General features: G+C 40.7%; 1 long non-coding RNA gene across 1 annotated transcript; it reads left to right on the top strand.

Annotated features, from left to right (window-relative positions):
* The first annotated feature begins 2,640 nt into the window (after window positions 1-2,640).
* On the top strand, window positions 2,641-8,181 carry LOC118669824. The gene is made up of 2 exons (XR_004972146.1): window positions 2,641-5,747; window positions 6,666-8,181. It is a non-coding gene; the product is annotated as an uncharacterized LOC118669824 (long non-coding RNA).
* Window positions 8,182-23,999: the final 15,818 nt, after the last annotated feature.

Below are 23,999 nucleotides of genomic sequence, written 5' to 3'. Positions count from 1 at the left end.
CACACAAGTGCAACGTACTCTTTTTACCCCGTGTTACCTTTATTAATGGAGAAATTAAATAATCACTACAAAACATCAAATCACCTTCTTTCACACCCAAATTAGACATTAAGTGAATGGTTCAAGGTAGAATTGATGGTTTAGTGATTGCCCCCAAAAATCCAAAGTACTCACTATGCAGAAAGGCAAAGCCAAAATGGAAAATTGGAATATATTCTGTTATCCTAAGAGCTTTCCATGTATTGTTCCACTTATTCCTATCAACAACCACATGAGGAAGGTACTATTAACCCATTTTGGGCAGAAGATGCAAAAACAGGCCTATGATCACATGGTTCCTGGATGGAAGAACAGGTAGGTATTAAATCATACCTAACCCCAAAGCTTGCTCTGAACCATGCCTTCACCATACACAGCAGAAAATGGAATAAGGGACCTGTAAGGTCCCTTACAACTAATAAAGACACACCTACTAATACTATACCTCTGACTATCAAGCAGTCCGGTATTTAAATAAAAGCTGTTTCTAAGCAAATAAATTAGCTCCTGTCTCAATTACTTTTTAAGAGTTAATCATGTAGACTTACAACCCCTAATGCTTTTCATAATCTTTAAACTGATTTGTAGGAACTGATGTATCTTGCAAAAGAACATTTAACTAACTAAAGTTTAGTAATTCCTTCATTTTGCTTCAGCTTCAGTTTCTTCTGTTGAATTTAAGTAACTATGTATGGTATATATATTAGCCTTTTGGGAACTTTGTCCCTACTTGTATGTATGTATAGATGGATAGATATAGTTTTTTCTAGGTAATACAATTTTTGGATTTTACTTTGTACTTTTTCATATTGCTTGATTTTTTATAAGCATATATCACCTTTATAAAATTAATAAATCAAAAAAGAAAAGTTGTCATGATTCCAAACACATCATGCTACAAGAGAGTTGGAGATTTGAAGCCTAGATCATTGTCAGAGTTTTTATCTGGCCACCTAAGTTTCTTCAAACTTTATTTATTCCATTTAAAATGTGGAATTATTTACTATCATATAATAGTAAAATTAAGAACAAATTAGAGTATTAGAAGAAATAAGAGGCCTAACAGTGAATGCTATATCTGTAAACATTTGAGCAAGTCATAAATGGAAGGATAGAGTCTAAACTGTTGTTTTCAGAAATTATCAGGTTGGTGGTTTATATCCTGAAATTCTATTAGAAACACCATCAAGATCTCTGTTTTTTTATAAATCCACTCTCTGTGTCATATCACCTCTGGAAATTAAGAGATAAAACATTTTTATTTCATATGAAACAATTTAAAGTACTGTTTAAAAATAGGTACTTTATGCAGAAAAGATTAGAAGTAAAGATGACCAAATGCTAGAAATGAATGCTTATGGCTTATGACAGGTGGAATTGTGGGTACTTCTTTTGCTGCCACTTTACATTTTTCTGCATTTTCTAAGTTTTCTGCAGCGATCATGTATTACACAGATAATCAGTTCAGAACAAAAAGCCCAAGAAGTGTTCAGACCCAAATTGGAGTATTAGAAGAAATAAGAAAAATAATTAAGCTAGTTCATTTTAATATTTTAAAAGTTTATTTTATAAATATCTCATGCAGAAGAATTCCAAATAATTTATACTTCACCTTCAAGGAGGTGGAGTATAACTCCTCCACCACACACACACACACACACACACACACACACACACACACACACACGGCTGCATATAGTGACTTTTTTCCAAAGAGTACAATATGGAAAGCTTGACAATGGAAAAGGCTGACAAACACTATTTCAGCCAGGTGATCAAGTTCAAAATCTACATGTCATGTTGATAGAAGGTGCCCTTGATATGGTGATAAAAATGGTACTTGTCCCCAAAACTCATAATCCTGGCCTAATAATGAGAAAAACATCAGATAAATCCCAATCGAGAATGTCCCTGACTAGAACTCCTCAAAAATATCAAGATCATCAAAAACAAGGAAAATCTGAGAAACTGTCACAGCCCAAAGGAGTCATGTCATGACAAGTTAATGTAATAGGATATCCTAGAACAGAAAAGAGGACATTAGGTAAAAACTAAGGAAATCTGATTGGTCCATTAACTGATACAAATGAACTAATGTAAGATGTTGATAATGGGAGTATGTGGGAACTGTCTATACTGGCTTCACAATTTTTTTTGTAAATCTAAATCTGTTCTACAAAATAAAGTTTTTAAAAATATATTTTCACAAAAAGCAGTTTGTTTGCAACAATAGATAGTCGCTGCTATACCTCAACGGGAGAAGTCTCAATGTGATGAAGAACTGTAAGACCTACACCAATGATAATTATTTATATATATATATATATATATATATATATATATATATATATATATTCTCTCCAGAGAGAAAGGGAGGGGGAGAGAGAAACAGAAACATTAATAATGAGAGAGAATCATCTATTGGCTGCCTCCTGCATGCCCCACATCAGGGATCAAGCCTGCAACCCAGGCATGTGCCCTGCCCAGGAATCGAACCATGAGCTCCTGGTTCAGGTCAACGCTCAACCACTGAGCCACGCCGGCCTAGCCAAAAGAAGTTTTTTTAAAGTTAATTTTAGCCTTCTGTGACTTTTACAAAAAATCTTTGTAAAAGTAATGCACATGAAGGCAGTGTGTTTCCTGAGTTACAGAGATTCATGATATGAAACCCTATCCTCCCCCCAAAATGCAAAAGAAAAAAGTAAAAATAATGCACCATAAGTCATCTCCAACAAAAAGCAAACCACTACCTAAGAATTCTAGTTATCCAATTAACATCTGTATTAGATTTATTTTCCAAAGGGTCAGATATCATTCCAAGATACTGTCCTGACTATAACTGAGAAAACAGACATTTTCAAGCACAAACTTTTATACAAATTATATAATATGTACTTAAATATATATTGTAAATATGCACATATGTATATAAAATTTAAGGATCATATGTCTATATGGATCGAAGAGCAAGGAACGGGGTGGGCAGGATGGAAATAGAAAATGTAACTTTGTAGGAAAAACAGATTTCCAGATGTGCCAATGAAGCAATGCTATTATTGCTTAGTCTGAAATAGCCTTCTTCGTGTCAATAGATGGTGGTCAAAGAGATTTTGAACAAAATGTAGAACATTTAGGATCTAACATAAATTCCTGTATTGCCATATAGCATCAGAACTTGTGATTTTTATGATTTCTGTCAGTCAGAAGACAGAGTCACTTAGCAACAGATGATGGAAGATATAAAACTTGAAGATGAATGGAACCAAAAAATCTTCTGAAATTTTTATGAGTATCTATGGATTTCTTTAAGTAAATACATACATAAAAATAAGGTCACCACTGAGATAGATTATATACAAATATAATCTTAATGAGTTTTTTTCTAAGAAAAGAATGATACATTCTAGGGGAAAATTTTCTCTTAAGTATCTTCAGTTCTTTTGGAAGAAAGTGCCAGGTCAAATATGAGCCTTTAAGTTTTTTTCATTCAAGACACTCATTACACTGAATGAACCACAGAATATAATTTATCTTATCCTAGATTTTGGGTCCTGTTAAAAATGTGAAAAATACAAAAGGATAATTGGACTATCATTCAATTATTCAAGTACATTATTCTGAACAAAGGGTGGGTTGTGTTTAGTTGTTAAATATGAAAGTTTGGATATGAATGGAATAAAGATAGGTCTTATTTAATTTGGGGGAGGGGTACTTTAGTAAAATATATATACACACACATACTCATATACTAGGTAAAGCTTTTGGACCAGAATTTAACTGTTATCCTTTCAGAACCTGTGTCACTACTTCAAAAAAATTATGTAACCAGTAAATGTGTCTTTTTTTCCCTTCTCACAGCAGCTGTTTCAAACACAAATGGAGAAATAAATGAGAAAAATTCCCTACATTTAAAATCCACCAAGAAGAGAAAATCAGGGCGTAGTCCCAGCTAAACCTGGGATTTTCCCAGGTTCCATAGATTGGCCCGAAAACAAGTGCAGCTGGAGCTCTCCTTCCTTTAGCAGTGCAAGTGCTGGCCAGAAAAGTTTCAAACACATGGAGCTTAGCAAGACCACCTGCTCCTAACATAGGACAACGGCCCCTGAACCACCAACTCCACTGCTTCTCTGCCAGCTCTCCTTCGCAACAGACGACAGGCTTTATGCTAGAAGTTTCCCAGTAAAAGAGTAAGCTAAGAGAAGCTAAAGGTCACATCTATGACGGGAGCTCATAAATTAGGAGCGAAGTGGATAGATTAAAAAGCTGAAACTGAAGTCAGTCTAATAGTAGAACCAAACAATAATTGCCTAGATATCAGCCCCGGCAAGACAGAGCTAACGTTCAGATCCTCACTTGGCAAGGGCCTGGGCTTCCAAGTGCTACGGAGCCACCAAGAAGTAGAAAGGAACTTTGCCCAGCTGCTCATGCATCCCTGAAGCACGACCAATCTCAGTGGGTATGTGACATCACCCAGGATAGTTAACCTATAATCTCTCAAGGTCTCCACCTCTTGGCCCTCTCAACAAGAGAAGAGGAATCACAATGGTCAGGCTCCACTGCTTGCCCAGCTCTTCCAAAAGAGTTGAGGTCAACTAGAAGTTTGAATTTCCCTGATGTAAATCTTTAGTCACATATGAGATAGCATGTTGAATTGGTGTTCAATTAAAGGGCTAAAAAGCAATATTTAATATTTTGTAGGTTAAGAGAATTAAAGTTAATATCAACTATTAGAAGAAAATTCTCCATTCAGTAACCTATGTTAACCCACATGGGGAAATCAGTGAACAACGGTATTTTAAATGTTTAAGCTGTTAGATCATGACACGGTCTAGGTGGAATCCACGAGGAGACAGAGGAAGTAACTGAAAGTCTTGGCATCACACAACTTCCATAATGCGGGTCTTTTGAAAACTCTAAATCCTTATCCCTTGGGATAAATTTTTTTTAAGTTTTTAAAAGTTTAGAAAATAACATTTTTAAATTTGTTCAAGGGTCTTCCTTGTTACAGTTAAATCACTTCTTCAACAGAACCCATAGATAAAGTCATAAAATCAACTTGAGAAGAAACAAGAGAACAGAAGTGTTTGGAACAAATATATTCCAAACTGCTTACATCACTCATGGAACATCCATAGAATAGAATACTAAGAAGTTGTGATAAAGAACAAGGAAGAGATCATATGCATTGTTATAGAGGATCTCTAATATACATTAAGTGAAAAAAGCAAATGCATAACTGCATATCACATATTGTCATTTGTTCGGGGGAATTATATTTGTGTGCTTTGACTCTTGTATATCTGGAGAAATACAAAAAAGCTAGTACCAGTGTTTGCTTCTAAGGAGTGGGTGAGGGGCAGAGTTTCTTTTCACTATCTATGCTAGTTTATACCTTTAGAATTTTTAACTGTTAAGTATTTGTGTGTATTACTTATCAAATAATAAACTTTATCTCTCTCTTAAAAAAAAAAAAAAAAAGGAAGGCACACTCTCTAAAAAGTAAAAGAGCACTTCCGAGCATATTTCGGGTAAATGGAAGAGGCCATCATGAAAATCATGGAAGAAATTGTTGCCCAGCTGGAGTGGCTTAGTTGGTGGAGTGTTATCCTGTGCACTGAAAGGTTGCTGGTTTGATCCCTGGTTGGGCCATGTACAGAAGGCAACTGATATTCTTTCTTCTCTCCTCTCTTCTTCAAACATGTCCTCAGGTGAGGATTTTTAAAAAAGAAAAGTCAAAGAAATTGTCATTACCCGCCAATACAGAGCTATAGTGGAGAAGAGGGCTGGGGTTTTTGCAATATACTAACTGGTGTGTCAGTGGTAAATCAAAATTAATACCCATATTGTGAAAATATGATAGCTGCTGACAGAAAGAGAAAAGGCAAAGTCTATCTCATCTCATTCAAGTAAACAGTGATATGTTAGGAAAAAGGACTACACAGGGAAAAAATACTGGAACTCAATTAAATAATCAGAGTGCTGTAATGTCACAGTAAAATATATAAATTTCCACATGGATTCCATCAGATCCAAAAATCAGTAGAACAATTTCACTTTCCTCAAATGCTTGCAGAAACACACCCCTGAAACACGCACAGACTTCAGACACACACTGTGAGAAGCCTGTAAGACTATTAGGACAATCCTGGACTCTTATGGCTATTTCTTTTTTTAGGGGTCATTCTTTGCATTTTTACTGCTCTAAATTTACCTCTTCAAGTCACAGCAGTGCAGATGGAGCTTTCTTTATTTTTTAGTTTTGTTCCCAACCAAATCTTTTGTACATTTCTGGAATTTAAGCCACCTCAGTTACCGCTACTTATCTATAACACCATTGCTTTGAGGGATTAGAGCAGGTTTCTTGTAATACACTTAGATCAAGAGTTATCTGAACTGAGAAGAATATCCTGTTTGAGTTGCAGACGGGGAGTCTTTTTTATTTTTTATTATTTATTTTTTTATTTTTTTAAAATCTTGAGTTGTTTTGATTTCCCCTGAGAGCAGTAATCTTCAGCAAGTGATATTTTTTAAAAGCCCCAAACACACCACAAAACATTCCAAGTGATTTTAACTCCTGAATGAGGTCGGGCTACCTGAGTGACTCTCTCTCTTCTCTTCTTTGGCAGAAAGGATTACAAACCTCCACAGAACCTGCTCTCTATTAAAGTGGAGTGCTGTGCATTCATTGGCAAGAGGTGAATTGTTTTCAGATTACATGCGAAAGAGTGTGTGTGTTTCTTTCCCACATCAAAGACTTGGATGGAAGCAGTTCTGAGTATTGCCAGGGATGCAAGAATTGGTGCTAAAGTGATTAACAAAATTGCTTTCCTGCAAAAGAAGCACAAAACATTACCTAGGGATTAGAGGAGGAGAGGGCAAGATTAAAGGTGATGTTGAATTTTGGATGGAATATCTTATCCATCTTTTTCAAATCATGCTTCAAGGATTCTGTGGCCCCTCCTTAAGGAAACCTGAACAAATCCAAGTCTTGCTTTCTCAAGTTTTGTACACAGGGGTGCTGACAAGGAAAAATTAAAACTACTCACAGAACCAGTACTCCCTTGTGACCTCCGTATCTTTATCTCACCACAAATACATTTTGAATGTCTTTTATTCAGCATGCACCAATGACTCCATTGATCAAAGAGTCTTTCATTTGTAATTGGTCTGCATCCACCTGTTGCACTTAAATGATACTGTTTTATAGAATTTCTGGAGTTGATTGGTTTTAGCAAATCTTGATTTGGTTCCTATAGTATCCCTTTTTAAACATATCTTTCACAGTCAAAATCTTCATCTAACCAAAATGGGGTTTTTATTAGCCATAAAACCTATATTCTATACAATAAAGGAAAAATCATACAGCAAACCTCACAGTTTCTAGTTTAGGAAATTATTTTATGGGGTATCTCTGAAATGCCCTATGACATGCTTTGTCACTTAGCATTTTTTCATCTCTTTCAAAAACTGAATGTAGGCCTCTCTTCTTCCAAGAAGTCCTCCTGGCTTTAGTCTCCCAAACAGAGATAGGCAAAAGCATATAGGTACATGCAACTGTTATAGTATGAATACATTTTTCTTCCTCCAAAACATTAAGTCCGAAAAAAAAATCAAATATATATCTGGATAGATGGCAAAAAACATAAAGTTGAATGTAATAAGCAAAATAAATAAATTCAGAACAATATATAAGTATGATACAATTTATGAAAATTTAACACAAAAAATATCGTAATTCATATGGTATAACAATGTATACATGTATATAAAAATTCAAAAATTTACAGAATTATGTATCTCAAACTTATGCTAGTCGCTGCCTCTGGGAAGGGGAAAATGAGATAGGGGGTGAGAGGGAATTTTAGCTACATTTCTAATATTTATTTCTTTTCTTTTTTATATAATATTCTTTTAAAAGAGGGAGGAAACCATTCAGCTTAGATGACTCGCTTGGACATAGTTAAGGGATGTGAAGTATCATTGAAATTCTTGTCTAAAAAACACAGCAGAGGTTTGAGATCCCAACTTTGTCCTCAAATTATTCTTTCACATAATGTACAGACGTATTTTTTTGTCAGACGCTAGTTACGTCTCACTTTCTTTGTAACAACAATAAAACCTGTTTCCAACTGATTAAATAATTCAGGGTAGTTGTGACCTCCTCTTTTTTCCAAGATAACTTTATCCTCAGAAATTAATGGTACTGTGGTGGTAGAGCTTTCACTGTGTGTGTATGTGTGTGTGTACTGTAAAGAAAAAGACACACCGTGAGTCCTCAGCAGAAAGAACAGAGAATAAATAAGCCGTTTGCTCGTCGTCCCGCGTGCAATACTGTGTGGGTGTTTTCATTTTGAAGTTGTTTCTGGAGGCTGCCGATGTGACTTCTTCGCTTTCAGGACCTTGTTGAGAACAATCATTTTTTATCAGTCTTTCCCTTGGGGTCCCGTAAGGTCACTGGACATAAGATAGCTGTGAAATTTGACATTGTTCCAATTTAAATGCCTTGCTCCAGCAAGTGCAAGACTGCGGACGCTTCGGTGTGGGGATTGCCACGGCCAGGCAGGCCGTTTCTGAGACCCGCCAGCCCTCCAGGCTTCAAAGCCTGCCATCCTTGATCTCACTAAAGAATGTTTTTGAATTCTATGTCCATCTAGTGGTTGCCTGCAAAGATCTACTTGGCTTTTTCTTTCTTCCTTTTCTTTCACACTTGATCAGTGAGATTCTGTTTGTGATGGGGGTTTTGCCCCCCTTGGTCTTTAATTCTTTCACAGGTGGTTTCAAAGTGTCTATCCTTAGCCACTGCTTTCTATAAACAAGTAGGAATTCATGCACCGCAGTTCCTGATGGCTCTCCTCACAGAGCAATTCTCCCTCACTTTGAAAATAGACTGTTTTGTGGACAGTAAAGTACAGTTCTTTTTCACAGATGAGATTAGAGGGTTGAGGGGAGGCTGGAAGGAGGCAAATTTTTTTCTTTTCCTTTTTTCTTTCTTTCTTTCTTTTTTTTTTTAAACTGGAGAGCCTTTGTGTTGTAACTCATTTTAGCAAATGCAAGAACTTCACTTATTTTACACTCAGTTGCACCTTTGGTTAACGATGACATGGCACTAAGTAGAGGGTGCTAGGAATTTGCCAATTTCCTCATTAATTCCAACATCTCCAGCATCCCAAGTATAAGGTTAGGAGTTGAAGATCTGATGATGATGGGAGCTAATGGGTTACATATCTAAGGGGCCAAATTATATCAATTCTACCTAAGTTTGATATTCTTTTTTAAAAAAATATATTTTATTGATTTTTTACAGAGAGGAAGGAAGAGGGATAGAGAGTTAGAAACATCGATGAGAGAGAAACATCAATCAGCTGCCTCCTGCACACTTCCCACTGGGGATGTGCCCGCAACCAAGGTACATGCCCTTGACTGGAATCGAACCCGGGACCCTTGAGTCCGCAGGCCGACGCTCTATCCACTGAGCCAAACAGGTCAGGGCGTAAGTTTGATATTCTATATGGGTTCAGATATCTATCTTATTATCTCCTTCCCCCTTTGCACTGAAAGATCTCTCCCCAGGTCTCAGTTCCCTTGATTTGAGGTTTTAGAAGAAGTGGATTCAACCTCTTATCTGTAGCAGTGTGGTCTTTGCAATTTTCAAATGAATCATGAAAATGAAGGGGGGAAACATATGGATTTATATTACTCTGAATTCTGTGAGAAAAAATAATAGAGGCCAATTGTTATCACTTGGCTCCGAACACACCCACAGTGTTAGGGCATATATGTGTCCCGGGCCAACTTGGCCTCTAGGAAAATGGGGACACACAGTGAATTAAAGTCTCTGCCTTCGTTCCAGCTCAAATTAAAATAATAAATTTTTTAACATTTTAAAATACTTTTTCTCTTTATAAATGTAAAACGTGTTATTAGAATCAACTTAAAAACCATAAATTGTATTCATGCAGCATTGTTGGTAATAGCAAAAAAAACTGCAATTAAACAACCTAAATGTTCATCAATGGGCAACTGGTGAACTAAACTATAATGTAACCAACTATAGAATGATATACAATAATTAAAAAGAGAGAAACTAGAAAAGAGTGACATGGAAACATGTCTAAGAAATAGTGTTGATTTTTTTTTTAAGTTAAAAAATGTTATGTACCAAACACTCCTAGCCCCGGCCAGTGTGGTTCAGTTGGTTGAGTGTCATCCCATGCACCAAAAGGCCACTGGTTGGATTCCCAGTCAGGGCATATACCCAGGTGGCAGGTTCAATCCCCAGTCGGGGCATGTGCAGGAGGCAACTGATCCAGTTTCTCTCTCACATAAGGTTTCTCTCTCACTCTCCCTCCATCTCTCTCTAAAATCAATAAAAACATTTTTTTTTAAAAGCCTATAGATATAGGTGTAGATTTTTTTTTTTTTGATTGAAGGAAGTGATCTAAGGAGATTTTAACCTTATCTGTAATGCTTTACTCTTTTACATGGAGAATGTTTTTATATAATTCTTATGTAGTTAAAAGCAAATTGTTAATAATTTTTAAATCCAAATAGAAAATAACTAAAAAGAAAAGAAAATCTCCTATAATCTGCTATCCAGCCTTCTATATAGTCCTTTGTATATAGACTTTTCTTTTTAAAAAAATTTTGTGGTAAAATATACATAATATAAAATTTACCATTTTCACCATTTTCAGTGTATAGTTTAGTGGCATTCACTACATTCACATTGTGGTGCAACCATCACTACCATCCATCTTCAGAACTTTTTCATCTTCCAAAACTGAAACTCTGTACCCATTAAACAGTAACTCCACATTTCCCCCTGGCCCCAAGCCCTGGCAACCACTGTTATACTTTCTGCTTCTATGAATTTGGCTACTCTAGGAACTTCATATAAGTGGGCGCATACAATATTTGTCCTTTTGTATCTGGTTTATTTCACTTAGCATCATGTCTTCGGGGTCCATCCATGTGGTGGCATGCATCAGAATTTTGCTCCTTCTAAAGGCTGAATAATATTTCATTGTGCGTATAGACCACATGTGTCTATTCTCCATTGATGGACATCTGGGTGGTTTCCACCTTTTAGCATGGTGAAGAATGCTGTGATAGACACTGGTATACAAATACTTGTTTGAGTCTCTGCTTTCCGTTCTTTGCGTATGTACCCAGAAGAGGAATCATTGTATCAAATGATAATTCTATGCTTAAGTTTTTGAGAAACCACCATACTGTTTTCCACAGCAGCTGTATCATTTTTTATTCCCACCAGCAATGCACAATCGTTACAGTTTCTCCATATCCAAGCCAACACTTGTTTTCTGATTTTTTTTTAAATATATAATAGTCATCCTAAAGTTGTGCAGTAGCTATATATTTTTAAACATTAAAAAATGACTTAATTGTAGCCCAGCCAGTGTTACTCAGTGGTTGGGCATTGACCCATTCCAGGTCAGGGCACATGTCTGGTTTGGAGCTCGATCCCCAATAAAGGACATTCAGGAGGCAGCTGATCAATGATTCTCTCTCATCCCTGATGTTCCTAGTTCTCCCTCTCTCTTCCTTCTGCTCTCTGAAATCAATAAACACCTTTTTTAAAAAGAGATGGTAATGGCTTGTTTGTACAGGGCCTCACAGAATATTAAAAAATTGCTCAACTGTAGCTTGATATAACCTTGACATTTTCTGTGCTATTAAATATTCTTCAATATAATTTTAATGGCTGCATAGCATTCCACTAAATAAGATGTACCATAATTTACTCAACCAATTCCCTATTATTGGAAACTTAGGTGTCTCCAGTTTTTCGGCATGACAAAGAGTGCTCCATATTCACATACTTGACTTTGCTTTAAATTTGCTTATAAAGTCCTAACAGTGATATTGCTAGATCATAGGGCATGTACATTTTTTTAAAGCTCTGAAGATCAATATCCATTTTAAAATTCAGTTAAAAACAGGATTGGAGGAAAGAAAGAATTACTACTGCAGATACACATTTGAGACCCCAAGCAAACTACTACTTAATCAATTAAGAAATTCTCATACACAATGTGGGCATTGTCTGTTAACCCTCCAGCAATTTGTCTGTCACCATTGACCGACATCAAAATCTTTAGTTGAGGAAAAGAATGTAGAAGCCTCTTATTGGAAGGCTTGATTCAATAGTACTCACGGTGCTAGCATAGCCGGTGTGAGAGCATTTTCATCACTGTAACTCACTACAGTATCCAGGACCAATCTGAATCTCTTCTACTTTTCTCATTACTGAAATACGATGCTATATTGGGGGTGGAAATTGCAGAAGTACCCAAGAATAACACAATCAAGAAAATAAGTTCAAGATGAGGAATCATCCAGGAATCCTATATAGTAAAAGGCTAATATGCAAATAGGCCGAACGGCGAAACAACTGGAACAAACGAACAACCGAACAACCAGTCGCTATGACGTTCGCTGACCACCGGAGGGGCATGTGCAGAACATGGCGGGTGTTGGCCATGGCGGAATGGTGGAGCAGGTGATTGGGGGCGCCAGACCAAGGCAGGGTGCTGGTCGCTGTCACTGGGGCAAGCCTCTGGTGGTTACTGAAAATTCTTTGCTCTTGTGCACCACTCGGTGCTCACACCTGCTGCCGGCGCCAGCCCCACTTGCACCCACTGCCAGTGCCGGCCCTGCTCGCACCTGCAGCCAGCACCAGAGCAGCAGCTCGCACCTGCTGCCGGTGCCCGGTGTCAGTCCCAATTACTTATCAGCGAATGGTGGCTGCCGGCCCTGATTGCCCCTGAGGGCTTCTCCACCTCCCCCTGCTCCTGAGGGGCGATCGGGGCAGCAGCCACCGCTTGCACCTGCTGAGAGCACCGGCCCTGCTCGCACCTGCTGCTGGCACTGGCTCCAACTGCTCCACGCAGTCAGTGGGTGCAAGTGGGGCCAGCGCCATCAGCGTGTGGGAGCAGCAGCGGCGGAAGCAGGGCTGCAGGCAGACAGGAGACTGGGGCCACAGTGGGATGGGCGAGGGCACGGAGGATGGGCTGAGACCCACCCCTGTGCCTACCACAGCCTCGGGCCCACAGCGCACTGGGTGCATAAATTCGTGCACTGGGCCTCTAGTAAATTAATAAGGGGCTACCTTTTTCCCTCCTGAACTGCCTAATAATTAGTCAGTACAGCCAGTGCCCCACAGAGCCTTGGACTTAGAAATCCTATACAGACTTTAGTTGTGTCACTCGCTCCCTTACTTAGAGAACTTGGCCACCCATGGGCTTCATGGTCAATATAAACCCCTTTGCCTAGCACGCAATATTCTGATTCCCCCTACCTCTCTCCACTTTTATTGCCCCAGCATGAAAACTTCCATCCATATTGACCTATTTTCAGTATTTCAAACAAATACTTCATACTGTAAAAGACTTTTGGACTTGGAGTTAGATCATCTAAATTTGAACTCTGGCTCTGCCATTTCTTTATTAGGTGACATTGGGCAAAACACTTAATCTTGCTGAGACTCAGTTTCCTCATCTGTAAAATAGGGATGACAAAGCCTAATCCAGGGGTCCTCAAACTACGGCCTGCAGGCCACATGCGGCCCACCGAAAACATTTATCCGGCCCGCTGGGTGTTTTTGCCGCCGCTGCCTGTTGCTTAGCAGCCTACTCGTCCCGGCCCGCAGTGCGCATGTGTGGAATGTGCGCCGCACTCTCCGACTCCCCTCCTTCTCTCTGTCTCTCAACTCCTCCTCTCAGTCTCGAGTGTGATCAGACGAGTCACGAGCTTGCCTGTGCAGAGCCTGCTGCTGCCTGAGGACCGAGGTAAGAACAAGTTAGGGTTTTTTTTTTTTTTAAGTTAGGAGGTCTGTTTTTTTTTTTATTTTGCAGTTAGTAGGGCCTCTTTTTTTTGAAGTTAGGAGAGCCTTTTTCCAGAATGAAACATCTGAAATCTCCAACCAGATCTAGACTAACTGATGCACACTTGCATCACTTGTTACGACTAGCAGTGACAAATATGGAACCGGACATTGACCATCTCATTAGCCAAAAGCAGGCCCATAGTTCCCATTGAAATACTGGTAAGTTTGTTGATTTAACTTTACTTGTTCTTCATTTTAAATATTGTATTTGTTCCCGTTTTGTTTTTTTACTTCAAAATAAGATATGTGCAGTGTGCATAGGAATTTGTTCATAGTTTTTTTTAAAACTATAGTCCAGCCCTCCAACGGTCTGAGGGACAGTGAACTGACCCCCTGTTTAAAAAGTTTGAGGACCCCTGGCCTAATCTGCTGCATTATTATGTACAGGAGTGGGCAAAAGTAGGTTTACAGTTGCAAGTATGCAAAATAGAGTTAATAAAGCTATTGTAACAATCATAACCTGCATGTCTTTTTTCATACAAACAACTGTGAACCTACTTTTGCTCACCCCTGTACATGTGTTAAACTGGACAACAGCATGTAAAATAAGTTAGCACGATGCAGAGTCTGTAATGAGTGTCTGGTAGGTGACGTGAATGTCTTATTCATCCAGGCCCCTCAGCCTTTGCCCCGACCTGCTCTCTTTCTGAAAGTCCTCTCTCATCTCAATCCTACCATCCACCATCACAAACTCATGTGTTAGCTCCTTTGAAAGCCCTCCCACAAAAATCCTCAGCATCCCCTGACTAGACTATTTATTTGCATTTGTCTATGCTCCCTGTATTATAGTAGGTCTATACTACCTGGCATCAGTCACACTTTTGATGGTGTATTTGTCTTCTCTGGGTATCCTGTCAAAGGATAGGAGTCATGCCTACTAACTCTTCCTCCCACCCCACTCTTCTCCCTCTGTATTAAGAATGATTTACACATAGTAGACGATAAATAAATATTTACTGGCTGACCCTTTTCACTCTCCCCACACTTCCTGACCTGCCTGTATCAATAGGTCCATGTCAGTCCTCCTTAATGGACTCTCTCCCAGGGCAGTTTTCAGGGAGGCCTTATACCAATTTTGCCCCAACAATAATCATAATTAATGTACAGCACTTCCCTGCTTACCACAACAGCCTATATGGACAACAGACTGGGTGTTGTTATCATCCCTAAGACTCAGAGAGGTCAAGTAATTTGTCACAAAGCCAGTGTATGGCAGAACAGAAAATTTAATTCAGAGCTACCAAGTCCAAAGCTCATGCTCTTGGTCTCACATAATAAAACTTTCCTCCTTATTTAACTATTAGTGGACACGTGTCCCTCTCTGAAGTAATATTATTGTTGACTTTTAGGTCCTTGCCTAAGAAGAAAATGGTGGTGTTCTGAGCACAGTAACCACCTAAAGAAAGTTCCGTAGTGTTTGCAGAGGCATGAAAGAAATGTGCACGATACCCCAGTTGTCGGGGAAATGTTCCAGGTGAGAACCTGTGTCAATTATTTCCTTTGGGGCCCAGAATGAAAGCTGGGAAGGTGAGAAGGTGTCTTTTCCCTTACACCTTAATTAATTGGGACTCAGAGCAGCCCTCTTAGAAATGGCTCCCCCACTGCACTTGTAACCTCTTAGGTGACCTGCCCCCACTGCTTCTGCTCCTTGGCTGTGGCTTCCAGGAGTGCTTCCCCTGCAGTCACCCTCCATGACCTAGGGCACAACTCTTTAACCCTGTGGCTAAGGGAATCATAGGTGATCTGATTGGAAGAGATTCTAAAGGTTGTCCTATCACGACACCATATCTCCCCAGCTCCACATTTCATTCTCTGACAGCTCAGAAGACATTCTTCAGATTTAGGGACGGTGTGAGTCCACAGACAGTTCGCCTGAACCCAAAGCAGACCCATGTCTCTCCGCTACCTCAGTCACTGAGTAAGCAACAGCCTTTCTGTCCAAAGTGTCAATCTACATGGTGTCCGAGTAAAACTCCCTGGAAGCCACATGAATCTTGATTTAGCTGCTACTCTAAATTCTGTTGATAAGAGTTGTTTAAACTCATCTATGCCCTGCCCACCTTGGACACTTGGGCACGAAAATCAACTTTGCTGAGTTGCTTCCAGATTTGTTGAGACCTACCTCCCAGGTCCTGGGAATAAAAGGGTGGGGTCTAAAATCTTCTCATTTTTTTTCTCAACCCCGTTTCCACAGAACGCTGCACTTTTTCACAACCTTCAAGTTGCACAGAGACTGTTCATGTTTTCTTATTGCTTTCTGAAACAAACATTAACATAAACATTAACACAGCAATGACTTAATTATGCTCTAATTACTCTGGGCAAATAAAAGGGGGGAGGGGAGTTGGATTCAATTCACATGCTGCTTTGATAGAAAGTTACATCTAACCCCAGGTATAATATGCCTTTATTTTTACCCAAATCACTGGGTGAAGCCCCCTCTCTTCTGATGATGATGCTGTTACCACTAATTTTCCCACACTCACCTTTCTGTGTCAAACACGAAGAGTTCAAACCTGTCTCCTCCAAAGATCTCGCCTTGAGACTTGGACATTTTCCCTTGTTTCTCAGCCGTACCCCCTCCTCCCTCGTTGCTCTTTAGCTTAACATCGACTCAGTCAAATGAAGTACACAAATATTTACAGAGAGGGGAAGGAGGGGAAGATGGGGAGGGGACAGCGGCGACTACTGACCCATCCTGCCCCAGCTTTTCCTCACTAAGAGTGTCTTTGGGTACAAGCTCAAAATGGCAATTAAGAAGACAAGAGTGTAGCATCTTATGCTTTCCTAAAGACCAGCAATGAAAATTGGGATTTGAAATGTAAAAAAAAAAAAAAAAATACTATTTAAAATAGCATGCGCGTGCACACACACACACACACACCCCCAAATACTTATAGTAGCACCAAAAATCCCAACTAGTTAGGTATAAATCTAACAAAACATGTACAAGATCTATTGTAGAAAACTGATGGAAGAAATAAAAGGAATCTTAATAAGTGGAGAGATATTTCATATTAGGAGGTCAGTATGCAAAAGTCAATTGCTTTCCCATATACCAGGAATGAACCATTGGAATCTAAAATTTTCTAAAAGATACCATTTAAAAGTCTTGTTTTTTAGTGTCATGTGGTTCATTCGTGTGATTAGCACATTCGCTTGGTGATTAGCAGTTTCAACTTGACCTCGCCCTTCAGTCAGAAATCCTGGGGTTACCGAGACCCTCCCATCGTGACCCAGATCTCACCTTCAATTCTGAGTCAGAGCTGCCCTTTCAGTGATGCTAACCACCCCTGGATTCCTCTGAGGAACTATTTACCGAGTCTTTTTTCCGAGCCGCTTTCCTTTAGGCAGCCACACTTTCCTTGCAGGCTTCCATTCCTCGTTTTCAAACCTCCCCACCTCTCCTGCGTCCAGCAGGTTACTGAGCGCTGGTCTGACACTTCCAATGGCACCCCCAACCTCCCGCTATTCATGCTGCCTGGTGTCCGTTTCCCAGTTACTGTCTGGCTTCTCTTTTCTCTGCCTTTCTTCACCTCCAGCTCCCTCCATGCTCTTCGTCTGGGCACAGGTCAGTCCTCCAAGCGTGTATTTATCGTGTTTAAATCATTTTCTCCGAAACAAATATTTGCATATGGGAACCTCGCATTTGCCATCTGGTTTTTCCTACTTCCCCGCCGGAGGAACTCTCAGTTTCATATATATTTTGGGAAATTAAGTTTTCCCCAGATGGTCTCTCCAAGGCACCAAAGCAAGGTCAGGGTTTGTGCATTCCTTCAAAGATTCTGGGCAGAGGTTAGAATTACTCATGTTTTCTTGCTCCCATCAGCAGTTATTTCATCAGTGCACCTGATAATGGGACACAACCTGACTCTTTTTTTTTATTTTAAGCTAAAAACACATCAGTTTGAGAGAGATGTTGAACCATAAACCGGTATCCCCGGGGAAGGGAGAGAAACCTGCCTAGTTGCTCAAATAATTTCAGACCAAATCCCCTAAGAATATTTTCACAAAGAGAGGGGGAAAAAGTATGAATATTAGAAAGATGATGAACCAGGTGTGCCAAAAGGTTTCTTAGTCATTCTTAGCCCTAGAAGGAGATGGGGGCAGCCCCACATCTCTACTGGGAAACATATTTCCCCTTTTAAATCAGGAAAGAAAAAAACAACAACATAGCCCCAAATAAAGAATGTTTTCTTTTGTAACTGGAAGCAAACATCGCTGATGGCTTTAACAGCTGCCTGCCAACATGGCCTGAGAAGCAGGCAAACTCAAACATTTTTGGAGATCAACACATGTACAGACATACAGTATATTAGGTCAAATTATAAATCCGGAATAAGAGAACAAATAAACAAGTTTCAGCTTTCTCTCGGCTTCTGCATCCAACACCAGCTAAACTAGACGCCGGCGCAGAGAAATCTAGATTCCAAGAAGGCAGGTTTCCCAGGAGTTCAAGGCAAACCTCCCTGCGGTAGGAAAAGAAGGTGCTGTTGTAGATTAACTGGCTGACGGCTGACCAGGTGGAGGCTGACAGCCCCGCTTAGCTGAGGCTTCCCTGTGTCTTAGCCTCGCAGACTCTGAAGATGTGTGGCAGGCTAACTTTAGGCCTGCCATTGACTTGATCTTTGACCCCAGTAAATCATTTAATATGCCATGTGCCTTTGTCCATATGTTCATGTTTGGCGTAATTCGGATGGGAATTCCAGCAAGTCAGGGTGTGCTACCCAGTAGGGCTAAATCGCTATCTTTAGAGCTTCTAGGAGGAACCCTCTGGACAGTTGCATTGCAGAGAGCCCAGGTATCTGGACAAAGCAAATTGAAATGCCTGCAGATGGTGAGATTAGCATCGCCTTCACTGTGGCTGGAAGGTAGAAGAACAAATTTGTTCTTTGGTTATCAAAACCAACACAAGACTTCTGTGATCACTTTCCCTTAGGGCAAGAAACTCACCAGAGGGTAGTAGGTGGAAGAATACTGGGTTGTTCTCCTGATTCCACCACCATCCTAGTTAGGGGACCTTGACCTTGAGCAAGCCACTGAGTCCTAGGTTGTTCAGCTATTCGTTGGTCGTGAAAACAACAAAACGGATTGGAACTAAAAAATTTTTAATAAAGTCAAGTTGAATAAAAGAAAATATCTGTTCTTAACTGGTGATTATAATAGAATCAGGGGCATAGAAAGGGAGTGGACTGGCTATTCTTGGGGGGGAAAGGGGTGAGGGGGATGCGGGAAGAGACTGGACAAAAATCTTGCACCTATGGATGAGGACAGTGGATGGGGAATGAGGGAGGAGGGTGGGGTGGGAACTGGGTGGAGGGAAGTTATGGGGGGGAAAAGAGGAACAAATGTAATAATCTGAACAATAAAGATTTAATTAATAAAAAATAATAAATAAATAAAATATCTGTTCTTAGACTGCAATAGTACAAGCACTGCTGCATGTGGGTGTGGCTGTATGTTCCCTGGGGTCATGCTGAACAATGCATTTCTTCATGGTAACAAACAGAAGTTTTCCAGCCAGCAGCTTAGACCATCGAGTTTTGATTACCCCATCTATTGAGTGGAAATAATTAGCTCTATACATATACATTTATACAATACACATTCATATGCACATATATATACTGAGCACCACAGTGTGTCGGGCACAATGGCACATAATATATACAGGCATGACAAGGCCCTGTCCTCATGGAGCCTCAGCTGGGGGGAGCCAGTCATAAAATAATTACTTAACTAGCGTTGTGATCAGGGTTACAAGAGACTTCCAAGGTGTGAAGAGAGTGTGTTAACACGAGTTCCTAACCTGGGCTGTGAGAATCAGGCCAGCATCCCTAAGGAAACGACATAGAAGAGAGTGTGAGAAGACCCTGAAGAAGGAGTAACAGTGTCAGTCAAATGAGATGCCAGTGGAAACTCTTGGTGAAATGTAGAGCTGTATTCAAATGTGAGGTGTTATTTTTTAAAACCATGATTAGAAACATGCCTTAAAGATGAGCTTAGTTTCTTTTATGAATTTGTTCAGGGACTAGTTGAGCACTGCTCAGTGCCAGCTATTGATCTAGATCAGGGGTGGGCAAACTTTTTGACTCAAGGGCCACAATGGGTTCTTAAACTGGACCGGAGGGCCGGAACAAAAGCATGGATGGAGTGTTTGTGTGAACTAATATAAATTCAAAGTAAACATCATTACATAAAAGGGTACCGTCTTTTTTGTTTTTTTAGTTTTATTCATTTCAAACGGGCCGGATCCAGCCCACGGACCGTAGTTTACCCACGGCTGATCTAGATTCTGGGGATATAAGGCAGGACCCATGCCCTGGGAAGGTTCCCTTTCAGAGACAGAGACAGACAATAAACACATAAAACTGTCATTGCAGAGAGTGGCAAAGCGGGGCAGAGGCATAGAAACTAACGGAGGTAGGCAGACAGGCAGGACTCTGAGGGGGTGATAACCAGATTTGGATAAAATAAAATTTGCCACTTTCTGATGATCTGACGTCGGATACATCACCGAACATTTCAGGCCTTGGTTTCCTTATCAGTTAAATACATAGCCTTATCCGGTTTGGCTCAGTGGCTAGAGCATCGGCCTGCGGACTGAGGGTCCAGGTTCAATTCTGGTCAAGGACATGTACCTCAGTTGCAGCTCCTCCCGGCCTGGGCCCTGGACAAGGCGGGTGCAGGAGGCAACCAATTGATGTGTCTCTCTCACATCGATGTTTCTCTCTCTGTCTCTCCTCCTCCTGCTCTCGATAAAAATCAATGGGAAAATATCCTCGAGTGAGGATTAAAAATACATACATACATACATACATACATACATAAATAAATTTATACCCATCTCGCAGGATTTTGCTGAGAAGTCAATGAGATGAGGAACGCAAGGCCTCCAGTGCTGTGCTAGCATAAATAGGAACTTAACAATTGCTAAATAACTGAGCTTCTGCTGATCTATTACTCAAGATATTAGGAGCAGTGTATTGGGAAAGATGTAGAACAACAGAAAGGAGAAAGCAGGCCTTCTATTTTCAGACCAGGCTGGACAAACCCCTCAAAAGGAATCATGATTGGTCTTCAACTCTGTGTTAGTTGGGTCCTCTAGGAAGCAGACTCTGCAACAGAGAAAAGCATGCAGTCTGGGGGCGGGGGGGGGGGGGGCAATGCCTGGGAAAGACAAAAGCGGGAAGCAGAATTGGGCAGGAAAAGGCTCTGGAGGAAAGACTGCCCGTCGGAGGAGCCCCACACTGGCAGAGAGGCCAGGTCCTGGTACCCGATCCGCTCAGGCACTAACAAGGGCCCCTGTGAGGAACGTGAGCTCCACTCAGAAGGGCAGCCACGTAACAAGTTCTTCCTTGAGATCTGAGTGGTGCACCTCCATAGCTGCCACAAACTCCCAACCTCACAGTGGGCACCCCGTAGACTTTGTGCTAAGACACAGCACTTCCTTGGGACAGGAAATGTGATTTTTTGACTTGGGAAAGGCTGCAGGGAGAAAAAGCACTCAGAGGGCCAGAGGATCCAGCCCTGATTTTATGATATTCTGTCTGTTAGGAGGTCTTTGGCCACAAGTTATAGAAAACCCAACTCAAAATGGCTTGGACAGTAAAGAATATTTATAATCTCATAATAAGTCTGGAGGAAGGAGGCCCTCAGGGTTAATTTAGAATTCGATGATGTCATTGTTGTGTCATCACTTTGGATAAAAAATGTTTCAATTCTGACATACTCAGTATGTCAGCATTGTCTCCATCCGCACTCTTCATGGTTCCAAGATTATTTTTTCAGTCCTAGGCATCTCATGTGGACGAGATAAGATCTAGCAGAAGAAGACAGGCCATATCTTCCTGTGGGTCTCTCTTTATTTATTTATTTATTTTTAAATATATCTTATTGATTTTTCTACAGAGAGGAAGGAAGAGGGATAGAGAGTTAGAAACATTAATGAGAGAGAAACATCAATCATCTGCCTCCTGCACACCCCCTACTGGGGATGTGCCCGCAACCAAGGTACATGCCCTTGACTGGAATCGAACCTGGGACCCTTCAGTCCGCAGGCCAACGCTCTATCCACCGAACCAAACCGGTTAGGGCTGTGGGTCTCTTTTTAGCAGGGAGGAAACTTCTCTCAGAAGCCCCCCAGCAGACTGCATCTTGTCGTATACCCATCTGTACAAAAGTCACCGTAACTCCAATCAAATTGCCATGATTATTGGGCCTAAAGACCTGGGACGATGAGGTTAGTAAACTCCTTTCCTTTTATTTATTTATTTTTTAAATATATTTGTATTGATTTCAGAGAGGAAGGGAGAGGCAGAGAGAAATAGAAACATCAATGATGAGAGAGAATCATGGGTCGGCTGCCTCCTGCCTGCCCCACACTGGGGATCGAGCCCGAAACTTGGGCATGTGCCCTGACTGGGAATCAAAACATCACCTCCCAGTTCATGGGTCAATATTCAACCAATTAGCCACACCAGCCAGATTAGAAGTTCTTTATATTTCTTAGATAGTAACTCTTTATCAAATATATAACTTATACTAATAAATATAAAAATTTAGCCTGGCTGTTAGGAACTTGCAGAACTTGAGTCTCAGAGAGGGTAAGTCACTTGACCAAGATCACAGTGCTAGTAAGTGGCAGAGCTGGGTTTGATGCCAGGCAGGTAGCTCTGCAGCTTAAGCTTTTAACCTTTTTTAAAGTCACTTTTTTTTTTTTTTAAGTAAAAAGCCTTCCTTAACCCCATCACCCCAGGCCTATAAACAAGTATTTTCTTCTTTGGCCTCCAGGAGCAAGTATTTCAACTTGCTAGTGAGGCCCATAACACATTGTATTATATAGTTGCTTTCCCATATGACTAACCACCTCCCAGCTCCCTGGCTCCAGCCCTCCCCTCTGAGTATTAGTAAACTGTGAGCTATTTAAGAGTCTATATCTAAATATACACATAGCGCAGTCCTTAAGAATGCCGGCTAAGCGTTCAGACAGACCTGGCGATGAAGCCTGGTTTGGCCACTGACTAGCTGCATGACCTTAGGTTCTTGACTTAACCTTTCTAAGCCTCTGTTTCTTTATCTGAAAAATGGGGATAATAATAGAACCCACACCTCACAAGGTTGTTGCATGGATTAATTGAGTGAATGCCTGTAAAGCACTTAGGCTAGCGCTTGGCATAAAGTAGGCAATAAAAGTTTGCAAATACTCTATTCTGGAGAAAATAAAGCCAACATCAATGCCCTCACCACCCCCATATGGAAGAAAAATTACGTGGTGTTTTTTTCTAGGTCAGGGATGGGCGGGCCTCAGCTACTGGATTGTTCTTCATTCAAAATACACTGTTAGCGACATCACCCTGAGCCACCGTCTCTTAGGGAAGGAAGGGATTGGCTCAAAGGGGTCCCAGAATCACCAAGTTACTTTCCCCTCCCCATCCCTGAAGGCTTCGTGCTGCTTCTGCCCAGGCCTTGCCAATCCTCCACCTCTTCCTCTCTTTTTTCCCATCCCTCCCTCCCCACTTCAAACCCTGGGAAAAAATGAAGAAAAGCACACCAACCAAGAAGGCTTTTCACTTCATTGTGTTTTCCAGCTAGACCTGAACAGGCGGCGATCAATTCAGCCCTCTCTCACCCCCCCTCCTCTCTTCTTCTCGTGTCCTCTTTGTTTTGTTTCTTTCTCAGTCTGTGTCTTCAGGCTTAGGAAAAAGCAGTTCCCTCCCAGCAGCAGGAGGAGACAAGCAACATCAGTCGCCAGCAGCAAACACACATGATTGTCGCAGGTCCCCATGGCCCTTGGCACTTAGAAAGGCCAAGAAGCAGGGGATCCCAGTTGAGATTCTCTGAGAAATTCCTCAGCTTGACCACTTTTGTCCTGAACCAGGCTTGGCGGCGACGAGTCACACAGAAAACCTAAAACTCCTCTGGCCAAGAACCCTCTGAAGCTCGCCCCACCCCCAGGCCAGGAGTGCTCATTCCAAGGTTGAGGAAACCCGGCCAGTTGGACGTGGAGGCAACGAGGATGGAGAAGGAATACACCCTTTCCATTTTCAAAGCA

This window comes from Myotis myotis, unplaced genomic scaffold (assembly GCF_014108235.1).
Source record: "Myotis myotis isolate mMyoMyo1 unplaced genomic scaffold, mMyoMyo1.p scaffold_m19_p_15, whole genome shotgun sequence".
Taxonomy (NCBI): Eukaryota; Metazoa; Chordata; class Mammalia; order Chiroptera; family Vespertilionidae; genus Myotis; species Myotis myotis.
The sequence above is the reverse complement of the archived record's forward strand: the minus strand, read 5'-3'. Positions and strand labels throughout refer to the sequence as shown.